Source organism: Dipodomys merriami, unplaced genomic scaffold (assembly GCF_024711535.1).
Source record: "Dipodomys merriami isolate MVZ:Mamm:240054 unplaced genomic scaffold, mDipMer1.0.p SCAF_36, whole genome shotgun sequence".
Lineage (NCBI taxonomy): Eukaryota > Metazoa > Chordata > Mammalia > Rodentia > Heteromyidae > Dipodomys > Dipodomys merriami.
Window position 1 is genome coordinate 3,216,809 of NW_027205159.1, and position 18,734 is coordinate 3,235,542.

An 18,734-nucleotide genomic window follows, 5' to 3' on the forward strand; every position below is an offset into this window, starting at 1 on the left:
AGATTCAGAGGTACCCATTTTAGGCACAGGGTGGCAGTTGAGATCCTGGCAGAGGACCTTTCTGTTGCTCTGGGTGCCCCCAGGAGCACAGAAGAATTCCTAGTAGGGAAGGACAATGCCTCAAGGGGTGTCACCCCATGAGACCAGTCAAAGGGGATGTTCTCCAGCCAGGTGCCTGGTCTTTTGAGAACGAAACAAAAGTAGAGGCCCAAAAGTAGAGGCCGGAAGGCTTATAGAGCTATGAGGTCAATGATTACTCTTGCAGGTCCAATTGTGAGGCATGCAAAAGTCTGAAATGACTGGCAGAGTAGAGTAAAGGTTGCTCACTCTGAGAAGGTTCCAGCCAATCAACCCTTACAGGGGGATTGTCCAAACCCAAACCACTCCTCCTGGTTTCAGCACTAGTATGTAAGAAATGGGAGGTGAACGACTGACACAACCTTAAGGCTTTATGGCAGGAATGGAGGCAGCAACAGTGAACAGGGAATTTAGACAAAAGTTTAGGGGCAGTCACATGGGTCACATGGGTCATATTACATGAACCATGGGAATTAAAGGGGAGAATCAGTTCCAAGAAGAACGTGTTATGTGGGCTATGGGAATTGTTGGGGGAGAAGGAATTGCACTCCGAGGAGTGTAATGAGACTGTTGCAACTGGGGCAAGAATTTGTACATCACACCAGAAAAACAATCCAGCATCAGGAAAATAGGTAAGGACACAGGCCAGGGACTTAATCAGCAAGCTGACTCTTAGACCCTAGAGAAGGTCATTTGCCTTGAACAGTCTTCAACAGGGATAAAGCTCCAGCTCTGTACAGGTCATCTCTCCTCCTAGCTGATTCCTCCTCTGTAAGCAGGGACTCTCACTATACTTCTTATGTTATAGTGAGGCCTCAAAGTATTATATGGTGTTATATTAATTGTATTATAATTAAAATATAATACATCAAATAATCCCTGATACTAAAGATGATAGCCATCTACACTTCCTTCTGTCTGTCAGGATTTGTTGGCACCCCCATACCTTCCTGCCTTTCTTTGCTGCCCAGGACTTAAGACTCTGAAGTCAAAGACAACTGTTTCTCCCAGACTTACACCTACACCTACACCTCTGAGCACTCTCCTAGTATCTCCATGGCTCAGTCTACTCAACTTCAGATAAGAAACCTTCAATTATCTGCTTTTAAACAAAAGTTAGGAGATGCCATTGTTTTGGAATGAGCTCTTACATTAGGTCCCAACAGATCAGACATGCCACAGTGTCAAACTGACACTTCAAAGAAAGAAGATAGATTACAAAACAGATATGTTTTTTTACTGAAAATAGGAGATCCCGATTTACCTAAGGCAGTCTAATAAGGAAGTATCTACTGTTTTAACTGACTAACCAATTAACTAAATGAATAAATATGCCAGGCACCAGTGGCTCATGCCTGCAATTCTAGCTACTCAGGAGGCTGAGATCTGAGAATCATGGTTCAAATCCAGCCTGTGCAGAAACATCCATGAGACTCTTACCTTTAGTTAGCCACCAAAAAGCCTGAAGTAGAGATGTGAGTCAAGTGATAGAGATCAGGGACAACACCCTGAGGTTAAGCCCCAGTACTGATACAAACTAAATTACTCAATAAATAATCAAATAAAATAATCTGCAGTAATCAGACATTAGTCAATCCTCTTCCTCTTCCTTCTCCATGCCCCATTATCTGGTTACCTATCTTTATCTTTTTTTTTTTTGGGGGGGGGGTCTGGTGGTGGGGCCTGAACTCTGGGCCCTGGGCGCTGTCCCTCAGCTCTTCAGCTCAAGGCTAGCGCTCTACCACTCGAGCCATAGGGCAACTTCCGGCTTTTTTCTTTTTGCTTATGTGGTGCTGAGGAATCGAACCCAGGGCCTCAGGCATGCAAGGCAAGCGCTCTACCACTGAGCCACCTTCCCAGCCCCAACTATCTTTATCTTTACCCTATAAAACATACTCTCTGCTGTTGCCCCTCATGAGCTTTAACTTTCTTATAGAATGGAGGCTGCCCCAATCCATTGCTATAAAGAAATAGCTGAAGTGGGTGTATTAGGTAGAAAAGAAGGTGATTTAGCTCACAGTTCTGGAGGTTCAAGTTCATGGTGCTGGCTTTGGCTTGGCTCTGATAAAGGCCTATGACAGTCAGTGTTAGTATGTCCTCTTCCATTTAGGGCTTGAGAGGCCCTCAGCAGGTATTTCTAGCCCCCAGCTGCATCAGCAGAATGCCTTCCACCCAGACCTGAACTCCACCCTGCCCCTTCACAAAGAAAAGAGAACTCTCGGGCTGGGAACATGGCTCAGTGGTAGAGCCCTTGCCTTGCAAGTCTGAGGCCCTGGGTTCGATTCCTCAGCACCATATAAGCAAGAAGAAAAAAGCCGGAAGTGGCGCTGTGGCTCAAGTGGTAGAGCACCAGCCTTGAGCTGAAGAGCTGAGGGACAGCGGCCAGGCCCAGAGTTCAGGCCCCACGACCGGACCCAAAAAAAAAAAAAGAAAAGAGAAGTCTCACAGGAGCTCCCACCCTAGACACTGTCTTCAGTGACCAGCTGTGCACACGGAGTACCTCCCACCTCAAGTCCTGACATCCATATAAGGTTGCCCCTGGGAAACAGACAAGCACCATTTCTCCCTCTCCTGGCAGGGAAGGGCGGGGGGCTGTCAGCCTTGGCTGGCCATAAACTCTTTTTCCTGCACATCACTGGGATGAGTGTTTTCAGTCAGCATTTGTCCTTCATATCTGAGATGAATAGAGAGAACAGGATTCGCTTTGCTCGGAAGGATCTGTTGGCTTTGTTGACTTTGGGCCTGTGGCAAGGCAGCATCATGGCAGGGATGCTTTAGAGGAAAGCTACTTTCCTGTCGCTGGCAAGGAAAAGAGAGAAGGAAGAAAGACCATGGTCCCACAATCCCCCTCAAATTCCTACCACTAAATACTGGAAGATTACCACCAAGCCCTACTTCTAGGCAAATGTTATACCACTGAGCTCTATCCACAGACCCATAGCCCTACTTCTTCTTTTCTTTTAATCTTTAAGTAGTTGTACAAAGAAGTTCCCATTCTACAAAACAGTATATGAGGACAAAGGGTCTGACAACATTGTCACCCATCTCTCTTAACCCATCCCTTCTCTCACTTTTTTTTCTTTAATTGAGATTAGGTGATTACATAAATTTCACATAGTTCACAGTATTGTGGAATAGTGATACTTAGTTATAGTTATGAACACATTTTAACTTTTACAAGGCAAATTGTCATTACCATGGTCTATACAGTTTGTGAATTCTATGAGCTTTGACATTACAAGTTTTTTTTGCACATCAGGTGATGTTTACATTTCTTTCCTTTTGCTTAGCGTGGGCTGTTCCCACTTATTCTGTTCCTCCTCCTGGCTTCCCTCTGTTGCGTCCATATATCTACCCCCCCCCCCACACACGTATATGGAGAGAGAGAGAGAGAGAGAGAGAAAGAGAGAGAGAGAGAGAGAGAGAGTCAGTTCTACTTCTTAAAGAGTCTCTTATATCCAGTAGCTCCATAGGCTGGAGAACCAGCCTTTAATAGATGGCCTTTAGGAACACTTAAGATCCAAAGTACAAGCTGAGTGCTGGTGGCGTGGGCCTGTAATCCTGGCTACTTGGGAGGTTGAGATTATTGGGACTGAAGTTGAAGGCCAACCCCCTGGCAAGCCTTTTCTCAATTTCTTCCCTCCTAGGAATCCCAGGACCCAGGCTTATACCTGAAGAGGAAGTAAGAACCTACCTGAAAAATAACCAGCAAAAATCAAGGTTCAAAGAATGGTAAAAGCACCTACTTAGGAAGTATGAGGCCTGAGTGCAAACCCCCACACTGCCAGAAAATTTAAAAAAATAAAAATAAAAAGACCTTTAAAAGTACAGTAAGCCAGGTTCTAGTGGCTCACACCTGTAATGCTAGCTATTCAGAAGGCTGATATATGAGGATCATGATTCTAAGCCAGCCACGGCAGGAAAGTCTGTGAGAGTCTTACCTCCAATTAACTACCAGAAAACCAGTTGAGCAAAAGCTCCATTTGTGGCTTTTTGGTGGTTAATTAGAGATAAGAGTGTCATAGACTTTCTTGTCTGGCTTGGATTAGAACTGTGATCCTCAGATCTCAGCCTCCTGAGTGGCTAGGATTACAGGTGTGAGCTGTAACTTTGCCTTTTGATAGTAGGTATTTAAGTTATTATGGAGACCCAACATGGTAATGCATTTAAAGTGTTTTAATACATTGGCAGTTACAACTAGACAGATACAAACTACCACCTATTGCTAGTTCATTACTGTTTTTAAACTAGTGGTCTCTTAGCTAGCGGAAGAGACAGTTTCAAAGAGGTGGTGCTGGGTAATGACACAGGCTCAGTGGTATAAGGAAGATGGAGAAGGAGGGGGTTGGGAAATATGGAAGGAGCCTGGTCATTAAGGCACATTTTCTCTGCAGATGGCATCTGTGTGGAGAGAAGTGAGCTTTCCAGATGCTTCTCTTTTCTCCTACTAACGGCTCCTCCTTATAGAGATGTCAACACTCCGAAAATGATACTTCAGAGTTTGTTACTTTGGCATACTGAGTACTTTGAACTGAAGGAAACCAAAAGCATTATCTACCTCACTTCCTCTTCCTCTCCTTCCCTACAAGGTAGGCCAAAGAAATTAGAATTTCTGTTCCCTCAACGTTGGCTATGAAAGCTGACTCTCATCTTCCCTGCCTTTCTGTGTATGAGCTGATCATAAAGGAATCCGGTGGTCAGGTGCAGGTGGCTCACCCTATAATCCTAGCTATTCAGGAGACTGAGATCTGAGAATCGTAGTTCGAAGCCAGCCCAAGCAGGAAAGTCCATAAGACTTTTATGTCCAATAAAATGGCACTGTGGCTCAAAGTGTAGAGCCCTAGCCTTGAGTAAAAAGCTCAGGGACAGCACTCAGGTCCTGAGTTCAAGCCCCACAAACACCAAAAAAAAGAAAAACCAAAAAATAAATCCTGTGACCTACTTCATCTGATAGTAGTAGGTCATAGTAGTAGTTCTGAAGGGAGTTTCCCCCTCTTCCAGCATGCAATGTTGCCTGTAGGGCCTGGAAGGATCTGAATAACAAGGCCTTGCTAAGTTTTCCCTCAGTCTATTTCTGACCCTTTTGTCCAACCCCATTTCTGCACACTTACCCATTCCCCATGCAAGATAAGTATAAAAAAGTGTCCCCCACTGCCCCTCTTAGGGTCTTCATTTCTGAAGACTATCTTTGTTATGCTTTCTCTTATTTATCTGTCTTTTGTTACATAGGTGTTGGCGGTGGCCTTTATAAGGGGTAAGGACAAGTCTCATGGCTCTCTACCTCGTCACCAGGATGCTACACATGACTGTCCCCGTACTAGAGGCTAAGAAGCCTTTTCTGAAGCGTCTGCTCAGAGCCCTATGGTTTCCTCTCCCTCACTTCCCAGGTGCAGGTGAGCCAGCAGGATTCCTTACAGAGCTGAAAAGAAATATTATAGCCCCAGGCTAGCTCTGTTTGCAGCCAAGACCAAGCATGCACAGCTCTATGTTCATAAAGAGTTAAATCACTGAGAAGCACCCTGAATAATAAGGATAAGGTGTCACAGTGAGAAAAGGAAGTTCCACTGATCCTTGTGTTATATGGGAATTCATTCACGAGAAACAGAGAAGCCACATCTTGAGAGTTCAACCTGGGAGTCTTTATTAGAAAGCCAGTGACTACAGGTAGACTCCTGTCTTAAAGACCTGCAGCCCAGAATGTAACTTGTACCAAGCTTTTAAAGACAAAAACCACATGCTTAGGATAGGAAACAGTCACAAGCATTCTCTGGAGCAAAACTTTGCTGGGGCTAAACAGCATGGCATCTGAATATTCTCTAAAGCAGAGCTCTCCTAGCTCTCCTGGAGCTAAGCATCTGTAACTCAAAGAGTGGCGTTTATACCTCTCACTAAATACAGCTTTCTTGGTTTTCATTCTCTTTGGATCCAGCCCCTGACTCGTTTCTCCTCCAGGCCCTCTCCATACCCCTCATATTTGCATTACAATCCACAACCCTGCCCAGAAAAACGAAGGTTCCAACTCTGACTAAACCCAGGCAATGGAAATTGATCCAAAAAGTAATATATTCTAGGTACAAGGTAAACATAAATTATGTTTCTCCTTCCCTCCTTCGTTCTTTCCCTTCTTCCCTCCCTTTCCCTTCCCTTAATTCCCTTCTTTCCTCCTTTCCTTCCTTTTTGTAAAGTCTTGCTATGTAGCTCAGGCTGACTTCAATTTACAATCCTACTGCCTCACTGTCCCAAGTTAGCTGGGATTATTACAGTTGTGTGCCACCACAATCAGCTAAATGTGCCTTTAATTTTATGTTATACACCTTTGCACAGATTTAATTTTTCTTCTTTCCAGTAGCAAAGAAGCAAAAGTAAAATATTCTGCCTTGGTTGGGAAAATGCAATTTACTGCAAAGTTCTCAGCTTCGAGAAACATCTTGGGTAGGTCTAATGTAAATTTTACTTTTTACCTTACCTTGAGGATAAATGTAAAGGTAAGGAAATACAAAAAGAGTTGAGTTTGACAGGAGACACATTTTCACCAAGGCTTTATTTAATTGAAAACTCATAATTCAGAAGTCATGATAGTGAGGATGATTAGTGGCTAAAGTATATTGAGAACCAGTTCTGGTGTTGTGGAGAGGAGCTCTGGCTGCCTTTGTTTCTAGACATCTTTCTTAGGATCTTGGTGTAGAGAGAGGTGCAGTGAGACCACTTAGTCTGCAGTGAAAATGTAAAAGATTTTATTGAGCAAAAAGTACTGAGGTGGCAGGACTGAAGTCGGGAATCCCAGGAAATGGCCCAGAGCACCAGTCCATGTTGGCCTTTAAGCATTTTTGGCTACTGCAGGGAAAAAGGGGAGGTTAGTGGGTGGTTTTAATCAATGATGGTTTCAGGAAATTCACACCTTAAGTTCAAATTTCCCTCCAAGGTTTTGCTGGTGGGCGGCTGGGGAATAGAACAAAGGGTGGTGAGGGCTCAGCTGGGTTGGGACGTGCATTGTTCAGAAAGCAGCAGAAGCAGAGTTACAGAAGCTACAATAGCTAGCTAGTTACCAGGGAAGTCTTAGCCACTGAGAGCACAGTTACATTTATATCTTAAAATCATTCATTATCCATTTTATACGATCCAAGTCGAATATTATATTCCATCCTTACTTCCTCCACCATATCGCTTGGGATATTATTTTGGAGAAACAGCATCTCCCTTTGGTGCCTGTTCTGTGGGGTAGGTGGGAACAAAGCCAGCTTGAAACCATAGTTTTAGGCCTCAGGCCCCAAATGCTGGGTTTCCTTAAGTCAGGACTGGCCACTGACTCCAGCACCACAACTAAAGAGATGAGTAGTAGTAAAAGACAGATAAAGGAGATCGGTATTACAAAGCCCAAGCGTACTATAGGAAGAAGCAAAGTAATGACTTCAGCCCACTCACCCTTCTGCCATCTGCTTTTACCCATCATCTTTTTCTGCCAGAGATGAGGCATAAACCTTGGGTTTACATAGAAAAATAATTAGGGCAGGTAGTGGCAGGTATGCATTCAACAGCCCCAGTTACATTGTGGTCTGGTTGGTCATTATCTCATTCCTTGCTCTGGCATAGGTTCAGGAGTTGTTGTCATTGACATTACTTGAGCAGAAGTCAGGTCAGGATAAACAAATCATTGTTGCCTGGACAGAGTCCTGTCCTGTGGAGAGTGTCCTGCTCCTTTCCTTAGGGGCAATTTTCTCCATCCCTTCATGTAAAGGTGTTATCGGTTCTGTCCTTTTTGGATACAGGTGGCTGCAACGTGAAGGATTCAGAGCAAAGAACAGATGAAAAACATCTGGTAAGGATGCCATGATTTTCTCTTGCCTTTAGGTAATTTGTGGGATTCAAAGTAGTTTAAGTACTAATTGCAGGGCTTTTTGTTTGTTTTATTTTTGGGTTTTTTGTTTTTAACATGCTTATTGCCTAGTATAAGAGATGTGGGTTCCTCAAATTCTGAGATCCTTTCATGTAATGGAAACCAATTGAGTTACAACTATCACTTCCCACTTTTACCCTGGGTGCGGAGTCTCTGGGACAGGGCTCAAATGTTGCTGCTATGATGATCACTATTATGGATGGTGAATAGTAATTATCTTTCATAGTGCAGGAGACTCTTTCTGCACTAGGGTCCATGAAACCTTGATAGGCTAACTTATAAGGTAAAATCTCAGCCCTAATCACATTTGTTGGTTTTGTTTTGTTTTGGTCAGTCATGGGACTTGAACGCCAGGCCTGGGTGCTGTCCCTAAGGTTTTTTGCTCAAGCCTAGTGTTCTACCACTTGAGCCACAGCCCTACTTTCTGGTGGTTAATTGGAGCTAAGAGTCTCCTGGGGACTTTCATGCCCTGCTGGCTTCTAACTGAAATCCTCAGATCTCAGCCTCTTGAGTAGCTAGGATTACAAGCATTAATTACCAGTACTGGGCCCAATCACAGTTTTTGATGAGATGATGCCCTCCCAGGGGAAACTAGAATCAATACAGAATACCACTCACCAGACTCAACACATTCACTGCTATCTGAACTTTTTCTTTTAGATCAGCATACATTAGTTGTTCAAGGGAGATTTTCTTTTTGGTGACATTTACATACAAAGTATCATGATTGAAGCCACCCCCTCCATCAGTTAGCAAAGTCTAACAGCTTGGCATTCTTGTCTGCACTTTTATCTGTCTTCTGAACTCTGAGCCTCTACAATCACTCTGGAATCCAGGAAGGACACACATATTGATAAATGTCTTATGACAAGAGTACAACTGATATAGTAAGAATCATGTGCTATAAAGCCACTTTCTGAGTCAGGAGCAGGTAGCTCATGTCTCCAATAAACTACTTAGAAAAAGCTATAAGTAGAGCTGTAGCTCAAGTGGAAGAGTACTAGCTTTGAGCACAAAGAGGCTCAGGGACAGTGTTTGAGCCTTGAGTTCAAACCCAGGACTGGCAAAAAAAAAACCCAAAGTAACAAAAAAACCTCACTCTCAGAGAGTTCTTTGGTCTCCTCTTTCAAGCTTCTCTCCAAGTACAGTCATACTTCTTTTTTTTTTTTTGTCCGGTCATGGGGCCTGAACTCTGGGCCTGGGCGCTGTCCCTCAGCTCTTCAGCTCAAGGCTAGCACTCTACCACTTGAGCCACAGCGCCACTTCTGGCTTTTTTTTCTGCTTATGTGGTGCTGAGGAATCGAACCCAGGGCCTTAAGCATGCAAGGCGAGCGCTCTACCACTGAGCCACCTTCCCAGCCCGAGTCATACGTCTTTTAATGGCTTTCTTTTCACTTTCAAATCAACATACTGTTTAACATTAATAAAAAGAAGAAAAGTACACACTGTCTCCCAATGACTTTGTCATCATGACCAGACTGCTTCTCTCAAGTTACAGCAACAGCAACTTCTCCTGAACCCTGGACCTCTGATGCAGAGTCTTCCGGAACAGTGATCTGCCAGGCCATACTTTACCTGAAACTGCGTTATAATCTTCCTCATTTTACACCTAAAGCTTATGTCTGTTCTCCCAAGATGAGCTGACATGCTTATTTTGCCATTCTATAGTGAGTGATGAAGCTCCTTTCTTCTTTATTTTATTTTATTTTTTATTGTGAAAATACTGTACAGAGGGGTTACAATTACATGGGCAAGATAATGAGTACATTTCTTATCAAGCATTGTAGCCTCCTCCTTTGTTTCCCCTTCCCATCCTCCTTCTGCCCCCCCAATCCTCCCTGCTTCCCCCTCCCACCAAAGTTGTAAAGTTCGTTTTCGACATAACAACTTGTACATCTCATTGTTGCAATGGGTCCACCTGTATCCCTATTTAAATGATTTGTTTTCCCCTTCCCCTCCCCAAATTATACCGATATCAAATACAGTGAAAGCAAGGATTATACTATGGGAGAGGGACATACAAAGCAACAAAGAAATAATCTTATAAATGCGTTAGAAACACATGCATGAAAGAAAAATACATTAAAATACATATCTAAGGGTTCATTTTCCTGACATCACATTATCTGACCTTTTTCGCTTGACTCATACATATACTAGATATTACAAATAAGGGAAACCATGGGGCCTATGTTTCTTTGGGCCTGGCTTACTTCACTTAATATAATTTTTTCCAAGTTTTTCCATTTCCTAACAAATGGGGCAATGTCATTCTTTCTGATGGAGGCATAGAATTCCATTGTGTATATATACCACATTTTCTTGATCCATTCATCTACTGAGGGGCATCTGGGTTGGTTCCATATCTTAGCTATGGTAAATAATGCTGCAATAAACATAGTTGTGCTGGTAGCTTTAGTGTGGTCTTGTTTGTAAACATTTGGGTAAATGCCCAGAAGTGGGATTGCTGGGTCATAGGGGAGCTCTATGTGGAGTCTTTTCAGGAACCTCCATACTGCTTTCCAAAGTGGTTGAACAAGTTTACATTCCCACCAACAATGAAGTAAGGTTCCTTTCTGTCCACATTCCCTCCAGCATCTGTTGTTGTTAGAGTTCTTGATTTTTGCCAGATGAAGCTCCTTTCTGTGCCCAGCATTGCTATTTGGTGTGCTGGGGAGTGATTGGACTTGACATACTTGGGCTATGGCTTAAAACTCCTGGTTATAGATCCTATACACATATGATCATACTTGTAAACTTAGACATTTTAGAATAGAAAAGACAGGCTAGGAAATTTGAGATGGGAAACATACCTAGGAGATTATGAATATATTCTATATTTTCAGCTTGGGAAATATGGGCATATTGATGCTTGTTACAGCAATGTTTACAATTTTTATGTCTAAAGTGATTTTTTAAAGACAGGATTAGAAATAACTAAAATTTATTTATTTATTTATTTTGTGTGCCAGTCCTGGGGCTTGAACTCAGGGCCTAGGAACTGTCCGAGCTTTTGTGCTCAAGACTAGTGCTCTAGCTCTTTGAGTGACAGCACCATCCCTGGCTTTTTGGTATCTCCTATTGGAGATAAGAGTCTCACAGACTTTCCTGCCTGGGCTGGATGTGAACCATACTAATCAGATCTCAGCTTCCTAAGTAGCTAGGATTACAGGAGTGAGCCACTGACACCTGGCTATAAAATCTTTTTTTTTTTTTTTTTTTTGTGCCAGTCCTGGGGCCTGAACTCTGGGCCTCGGTGATGTTCCTCAGCTCTTCAGTTCAAGGTTAGCACTCTACCACTTGAGCCACAGAGCCATTTCCAGCGTTTTCTGCTTTTGTGGTGCTGAGGAATTGAACTCAGGGCCTCATGCATGCAAGGCAAGCACTCTACCACTGAGCCACCTTCCCAACCCAAAAATCTATTTTTTAAAGCATATTGTATTTGTCACATCAGATTCTCTGAGAAGTATAATATTGGAGTTGGTGTTTTTTATATTGCAAATGTTATATGACTATGAATTGCAGCTGATATCCTGTTCTTACTCAAATTCAAAATAAAGAGGAATATTGATTTTTATCCCAAGGGTTGGACTAAGGCTTTTGTTGGGGACTCTGTCGCCATCTAGTGGTGATAAGTATATTCCTTAGGAGTAGCCTAGAACTAGGTCTTGGAAACACACCAAGGACACTTTTAAAAAGTGCTGATGGCTCACACCTTTAATCCTAGCTACTCATGAGGCTGAGATCTGAGGATCACGGTTCAAAGCCAGCCCAGGCAGGAAAGGCCGTGAAACTCTTATCTCCAATGAACCACCAGAAAACCGGAAATGGTGCTATGGCTCAAGTGGTAGAACCCTATCCTTGAGCAAAAGCAGCTCAGGGGACAGCGCCCAGGCCCAGAGTTCAAGCCCCAAGACCAACAAAACAAAAAAGTACTGATATGAGCTGGGAAGTTAGCTTAGTGGTAGAGTGCTTGCTAACATGCACAAAGCCCGGGTTCAATTTTTCAGTACCACATTACCCAGAAAAAAACATTAGTGGTGCTGTGGCTCAAGTGGTAGAGCTTCTAGCCTTGAGCAAAAGCAGCTCAGGGAGCACCCAGGCCCTGAGTTAAGTCCCAGGACTGGAAAAAAGAAAAAGCGCTTGGGCCTGGGAAGGTGGCTCAGTGGTAGAGTGCTTGCCTAGCATGCATGATGCCTGGGGCATGAGGGGCCCTGCGGCTTTGGAGATTGTGCCTGAGTGTTCGGACAGGAGCTGGGTTTTTATATGAGGTCTGAGCAAGGAGGCAGAAGTTAATGAAAAAGCCACCCGGTCAAGGGAGGTGGGGGCTTTTCAATTGGGCCCACAATGGGATGTTTACAGCTGGGCTTAGGTGGATTGCTCTGCCAGTACAGCAAACACGTTCATACATACCTGGGATTTGCCTGGTCGGTATGGGCCTGGGCCATGAGGACCGTGGTTCAAAGCCAGCTGGGGCAGGAGGCAGGAGAGAGTTGAGATGTGAGACTCTTTTCTTTTTTAAATTTAGTTTACTTTTGTTGTAAAGGTGACGTATAGAGGGGTTACAGTTACATAAGTAAGGTAATGAGTACATTTCTTGTTCAACACTGTTACCCCCTCCCTCATTTTCTCCCACTTTCCCTCCTCCTCAACCACTACCTTCCCCCCAAGTTGTGAAGTTCATTTCCAACGTAGTGTCTTGTGAGTATCACTGTTGCATTGGTTCACCCTTTGCCTTTTGTCTCATCATTTTGTGATTCCCCTTCCTTTCCCCAAATCAGATAAACATAATAAACAAGACATAGGGTAGCAAAATAAAAAAGTGACAAAAAGGTATAAACCAAAGGGGAAACAATGAGAGAAAAAGAAATAACTTCACATGGTACATTAAAAAAAACAAACAAACCCTCATTTCCATATTTTAGAGTTCACTTTGATTAGAAAAATTTTATATAGTCATATGTACATAGCTATTGAGCTATTGTGATCCTCTGTTAGGGCTATCCTAGACATACACTAATTATTACAAATGAGGGAGGGGCTGGGAAGGTGGCTCAGTGGTAGAGCGCTTGCCTTGCATGCATGAGGCCCTGGGTTCCATTCCTTAGCACCATGTAAGCAGGAAAAAAAAGCTGGAAGTGGAGCTGTGGCTCAAGTGGTAGAGTGCTAGCTTTGAGGTGAAGAGCTGAGGGACAGTGCCCAGGCCCAGAGTTCAGGCCCCACAACCGAAGCCCCCCCCCCAAAAAAAAAAGTTCACTAGTTGTTCAAAGGAATTATACCATTGGACTCCTTCCCTAACTATACAATATTTTTGTCAAATTTGTGTATGTATACATATAACCCTGTATATGTTATCATGTATGTTTATAATTTAGTTCTAATTTTCACATATAAGTTAACTCAGGCTCACTCTGAGCCTGACTTACTTCACTTAAATTTTTTTCTAGCTCCGGCCAGGTGCTGGTGGCTCTAGCCTGAAATCCTAGCTACTCAGGAGGCTGAGATCTGACGATCACTTTTCAAAGTCAGCCAGGCAGGAAAGGCTGTGAGACTTTTAGCTCCAATAAACCACTCAGAAAACCGGAAGTGGCACTGTGGCTCAAGTGGTAGAGTGCTAGCCTTGAGCTGAAAAGCTGAAGGACAGTGCCTAGGCTCAGAGTTCAAGCCCCACAACTGACCAAAAAAAATTTTTTCCCCTAGGTCCACCCATTTCCCTGCAAATGACATCATATTCTTTCTAATAGATGAAGGGTTTGGGGATTTTTACAATGTAAGTTCGAAAAGCACATGTGATGTGTCATGTGTTGATAATTTCATAGATGGAGACCTTTCATTTGTTGTGTAATTTATCAGTTGACAGACTGGTTTGCACTGGACAGAAGGTAGTTGTATGATTGCACAAACAAAATACAGTCACTCTGCTCAGTACTTGCATCAAAATGGAGCAAATTGCTGTTCTCAGGAAAAGGCCTGGTATGAGAGGTACCATTGTAGACAATATGGGGTCCCTTGGAGCCAGATACAGGCTGGTGACCAAAGCTATCGACAAGTGTTGCTCAGAGAACTAAAGGACATTATGGAGACTACTAGTGTTCTGGCTTCTCTCCAGCTCAGAGAAATCCCTGGGAGAATCTGATAACAAAAGGAAGAGAACAGCTGAGCACTGGCAGCTCATGTCTGTCTGTAAGCCTAGCTGTTCAGAAAGCTGAGATCTGAGGATGGAAGTTCAAAGCCAGCCCGTCTAGGAAAGTCATAAGCAGACTTTCTGAATAGGACTCTAATAGCTCAGGAAATGACAGGATTTAACAACTGGGAATGTCTGAAATTTGCTTCTGTACAGCAAAGAGAACAATAAACAAAATAAAGACAGCCTGCAGAATGGGAGAAAATCTTTGCCAGATATTATCAGGCAGGTGATTAATATCAAGAACATATGAAGAACTGAAGAAAAATAAGTAAACAACAAAATAACAAATAACCCAGTCAGTAAATGGGCAAATGAACTGAATGTAGGTCTTTTAATTGAAGAAATATAAATGGCCAATAAATACATGAAATAATGTTGAATGTTCTTGTTGATCAGGGAAATGCTAATCAAATCTGCATCGAGCCTGGCACCAGTGGCTCATGCCTATAATCCTAGCTATAAAAGAGGAACTTGGTTTGATCTGAGGATTTTGGTTTGAAGCCTGCCCAGGCAGGGAAGTCCAGGAGACTTTTCAATTAACTACCAAAAAAGCAGAAAGTAGAACTGAGGCTCAAGTGGTAGAGTTCTAGTTTTGAGCAAAAAATCTTAGGGACAACATTCAGGCCCTGAGTTCAAGCCCCAGAAACACATATATGTGCATGTGCATGTGTACCCCCAACCTCACACAATCAAAAACTGCCCTGAGCCAGGTGCCAGTGGCTCATGCTTGCAATCCTAGTTACTCAGGAAGCTGAGATCTCAGGATCATGGTTAGAAGCTAGCCCCAGCAGAAAAGTCCCTGTAAGACTCTTATTTCCCTTTAATTACTCAAAAAAACAGAAGTGGAGTCTGGAGCCGGTGGCTCACACTTGTAATCCTAGCTACTCAGGAATCTAAGATCTGAAGATCGTAGTTCAGAGCCAGACAAGTAGTTTGGGGGCAGACAAGTGTGTGAGACTCTTATCTCCACTAAATCAACAGAAAACCTGAGGAGACCATACAAACAAGCAAGCAAAAAACAAACAAAAAAACCCAGAAGTGTAGCTGTGGCTCAAAGTGATAGAACTCTATCTAACCTTGAGCAAAAGAGATCAGGGATAGTGACTAGGCCTGGAGTTCAAGCTCCAAGATCAACAACAACACACCAAAAAGCCAAAACAGCATTTAGATTCTTCCCTATTCTAATCAGAAGGCTATCATCACTGGCACACACACACACACACACACACACACACACACACACACGAAGGCACACACACACACACACACGAAGGCACACACACACACGAAGGCACACACACACACACACACACACGAAGGCACACACACACACACACGAAGGCACACACACACACACACGAAGGCACACACACACACACACACACACACACACACACACACACACACACACACACACACAGGCTCCGTGAGAAAGAGGCAGGGATTTGAATACTGCAGTTAAAAAGCTGACTTCAGGGGCTGGGAAGATGGCTCAGTGATAGAGTGCTTGCCTTAGGTTCAATTTCTCAGCATCACATAAACAGAAAAAGCCAAAGTGGCACTATAGCTCAAGTGGTAGAGCGCTAGCCTTGAGCTGAAGAGCTGAGGGACAGTGCCCAGGCCCAGAGTTCAGGTCCCACAACAGACAAATAAATAAATAATAAATAAAGTGGACTTCAGGACTGATGGCAAACACTTGGACCTAGTGAGTTTCTTCAAGATGGGCAGAATGGGTTGTTATCACAGCCCTTTTAACTCTATAGCTGGGACCACTAGGGTTGCTTCCCTGTAGCAGATGTTTACTAGTGTTTCAGCTATACTGCCCCCTGCTGACAATGATGAATGAATGTGAAGAACTTTATTTAGAAAATAAATAAATCAGTGAAGGGTTGATGCAGCTCTCTCTCCAGGTAGTTGAGTCTAAGGTTTTTGTTGTTATTGTTGTTGTTTTGTTTTGTCTTTTGCCAATCCTGGGGCTTGAACTTGGGGCCTGGGCAACGTCCTGAGGTTCTTTTGTTCAAGGCTAGCATTCTAGCACTTGAGTCACAATGCCACTGCTGGCTTTTTCTGTTTAAGTGGTACTGAGGAATCGAATCCATGCATGGTAGGTAGGCACTCCTGCAACTAAGCCACATTCCCAGCCGGAGTCTAGGAATTTTTTAATACCCTGAACTGTGTTCCGGTTGATATTGTCCCTAGAATAGTTTTGTGGTTGTTGTTGTTTGTGCCAGTCCTGGTACTCAGGGCCTAGATTCTGTACTTGACCTTTTTTGATCAAAGTTAGTGTAATATCACTTGAACAACTCTAGTTCTGATTTTTTGCTGGTTATCTGGAGAGAGAATCTCATGGACTTTCTAGCCAATCTGGCTTTATACTATGATTCTCAGATCTCAGCCTCCAAAATAGCTAGGATTATAGTCCACCATATACCCTGTTGATTAGGTGTTTTGTAAGGTAACTTTTTGTTGGTTGGATCTGGATACATTCTAATTGGTCAGGTTATTTGCAAATGCCTCTGGGTAATCAAAAAGTTGGAATTTGAGGAACTAGAAGTATCTGGGGAGGGGCAGAGGCAGGATGTTTGGAAATAACATTTTTTTTTGTTTTGTTTTGTTTTGTTTTTTTAATCTTTGCCTGTGCGTACTTCGGGCCAGGCCAGGGTCTCTATGCTGTAATTAATGTACTTTTTTTTTTTTTTAAGGAAGAGACAGGGAAGTTCTTCCCTAGAGACCTCAAAGTGGGCTGGCTGTTTGGCCACTTGATTTCAGATTTATAGTCTTTGCAACTTGTGAGAGAACCAGTTTCTGTTAGGTGAATTTACCCAGTTTGTCAGCTATGTTACAGTAGCTGGTTTCTGGTCCACAGAAGAAAGTGTGGGTAACACGTTAATCTTGGAAGTGTTTCCATAGAAAGAAAAATACTAGTTTTCTTTTACCCCCCAAAGAAAGGAATGTTCAAATACATTTAATCATCTTCAAAAAGATCAGTTTTTAATATTTGTATTAACAATTTATTTTATAATTAATAATTAGTATGAATCAGTGTTAGTACTGTAGAATAGTTGCTGTCCCAAATAGGTCCCACAAGGCAAAATGATTCAAATAAAATATAGCTCACTTATAATAATAAAAATAGTAACTGAGAAGGGAGCTGTGGCTCAAAGTGGTAGAGTACTAGCCTTGAGCAAAAGAGCTCAGGGACAGTGCCCAGACCCTGAGTTCAAGCCCCATGACCAGGAAGCGGGAAGGGGGAACTTGGGCGCAACATACAAGCATCCCAGTGGAAGCTAAAAAGGTACAGGACAGTTTTGTGAATTCCTCCCTCCCTCTCTCTTCTTTCATTTCTTTCTTTTTTTGAGATGGAGTCACACTAAATAAGGTCAGACTGGCTAGGAACCGGAGAACATCCTGCTTCACCTCCCCCACCAGAATACTAGGATTCCAAGCTTGAGCACAATGCTTTTTTTTTTTTTTTTGACCAGTCATAAGGCTGGAACTCAGGGCCTGGTCACTGTCTCTGAGCTTCTTTTGCTCAAGGCTAGCACTCTTGCGCCACAGCGCCACTTCTAGCTTTTTTTTTTTTTTTTTTTTCCTGTTTATGTGGTACAAAGGAATCGAACCCAGGGCTTTATGCATGCGAGGCAAGCACTCGACCACTGAGCCACCTTCCCAGCCCAATGCCCGATTTTTGACTAATTATTGGGAATACTCTCTTGGAACTCTGGTACGACAATCATGTACAAAAATCCTATGTGCACCTGTGGCATGTACACCTGAGCGTACCAACTCCCAGAGCCAGTCACCCCCAGAGTTCCCCCACAGCCACAAATGCACAAGGAGAGGACTCCCAGCCTCGGTGATCAGCCACTATACTCAACCCGAGATCCTCCCAGCCTGGGCCACTGGATCTGAGCTGGGGCCGGGGCCTCTGTCCCGAAGCTCTCTCTGGCCCAGTGAAACACAGCTCCAGCTGTTGAGTGACAGGGAAAAAGCTCACCTGGAACCCACCCAGGCGACATGGGCTGGAGGAATGGCATAGCCCGTGCAATTTCCGCCCTAACAACTCCAAACCATGTGCAAAGATCCCACTCCTGAGAAAACAAATGTTAAGACTCACTAGAAATTAACTTTGGCTCTGAGGTACGCATGGTGTCTTTAGTTCTTTGCATTTACAATACTTTACTATGAGCAGTCATGGATGTTAAGAACACTAAGACACATCTTCCATACAGTGTCGTGCCAGGCCCGACTCTTAGGACCCCTAAGGCCCCCACCTCGCTTCCCCAGGCCTACGACCTGGCGCCGCCTCCGGTAGCCAATTCCGGGTATCCAAAGTCCAGACCCAGCGGTCACACCCTGGCCACGCCCTCCCCCCGCCCATTTCCGGCCACGTCTCCCCGCCCACCTTGCGTCTGAGGATCCCCGGGCTCGGCCTGGTTCCAACCAGGGGCGCCGTCCCCTCTTCCTGCGCTACCCTCGGCCTTCCGCGGCGTGTTTTGTTTGCGACGCTGTCGCAATTACAGCGCGCTTTACGGCCGGGGCGACGGAGCGAGCGGGCGCCAGGGCCGCTCGGGC

At 43.8% G+C, this 18,734-nt stretch overlaps 1 long non-coding RNA gene across 1 annotated transcript; it reads right to left on the bottom strand.

Annotated features, from left to right (window-relative positions):
• Positions 1-7,534: 7,534 nt before the first annotated feature.
• Positions 7,535-18,654, bottom strand: LOC138804320 (uncharacterized). Its single transcript, XR_011365219.1, has 3 exons — positions 18,565-18,654; positions 12,386-12,442; positions 7,535-7,848 (listed from the first exon to the last, which is right to left on the bottom strand). It is a non-coding gene; the product is annotated as an uncharacterized lncRNA (long non-coding RNA).
• Between the last annotated feature and the right edge of the window lie 80 nt (positions 18,655-18,734).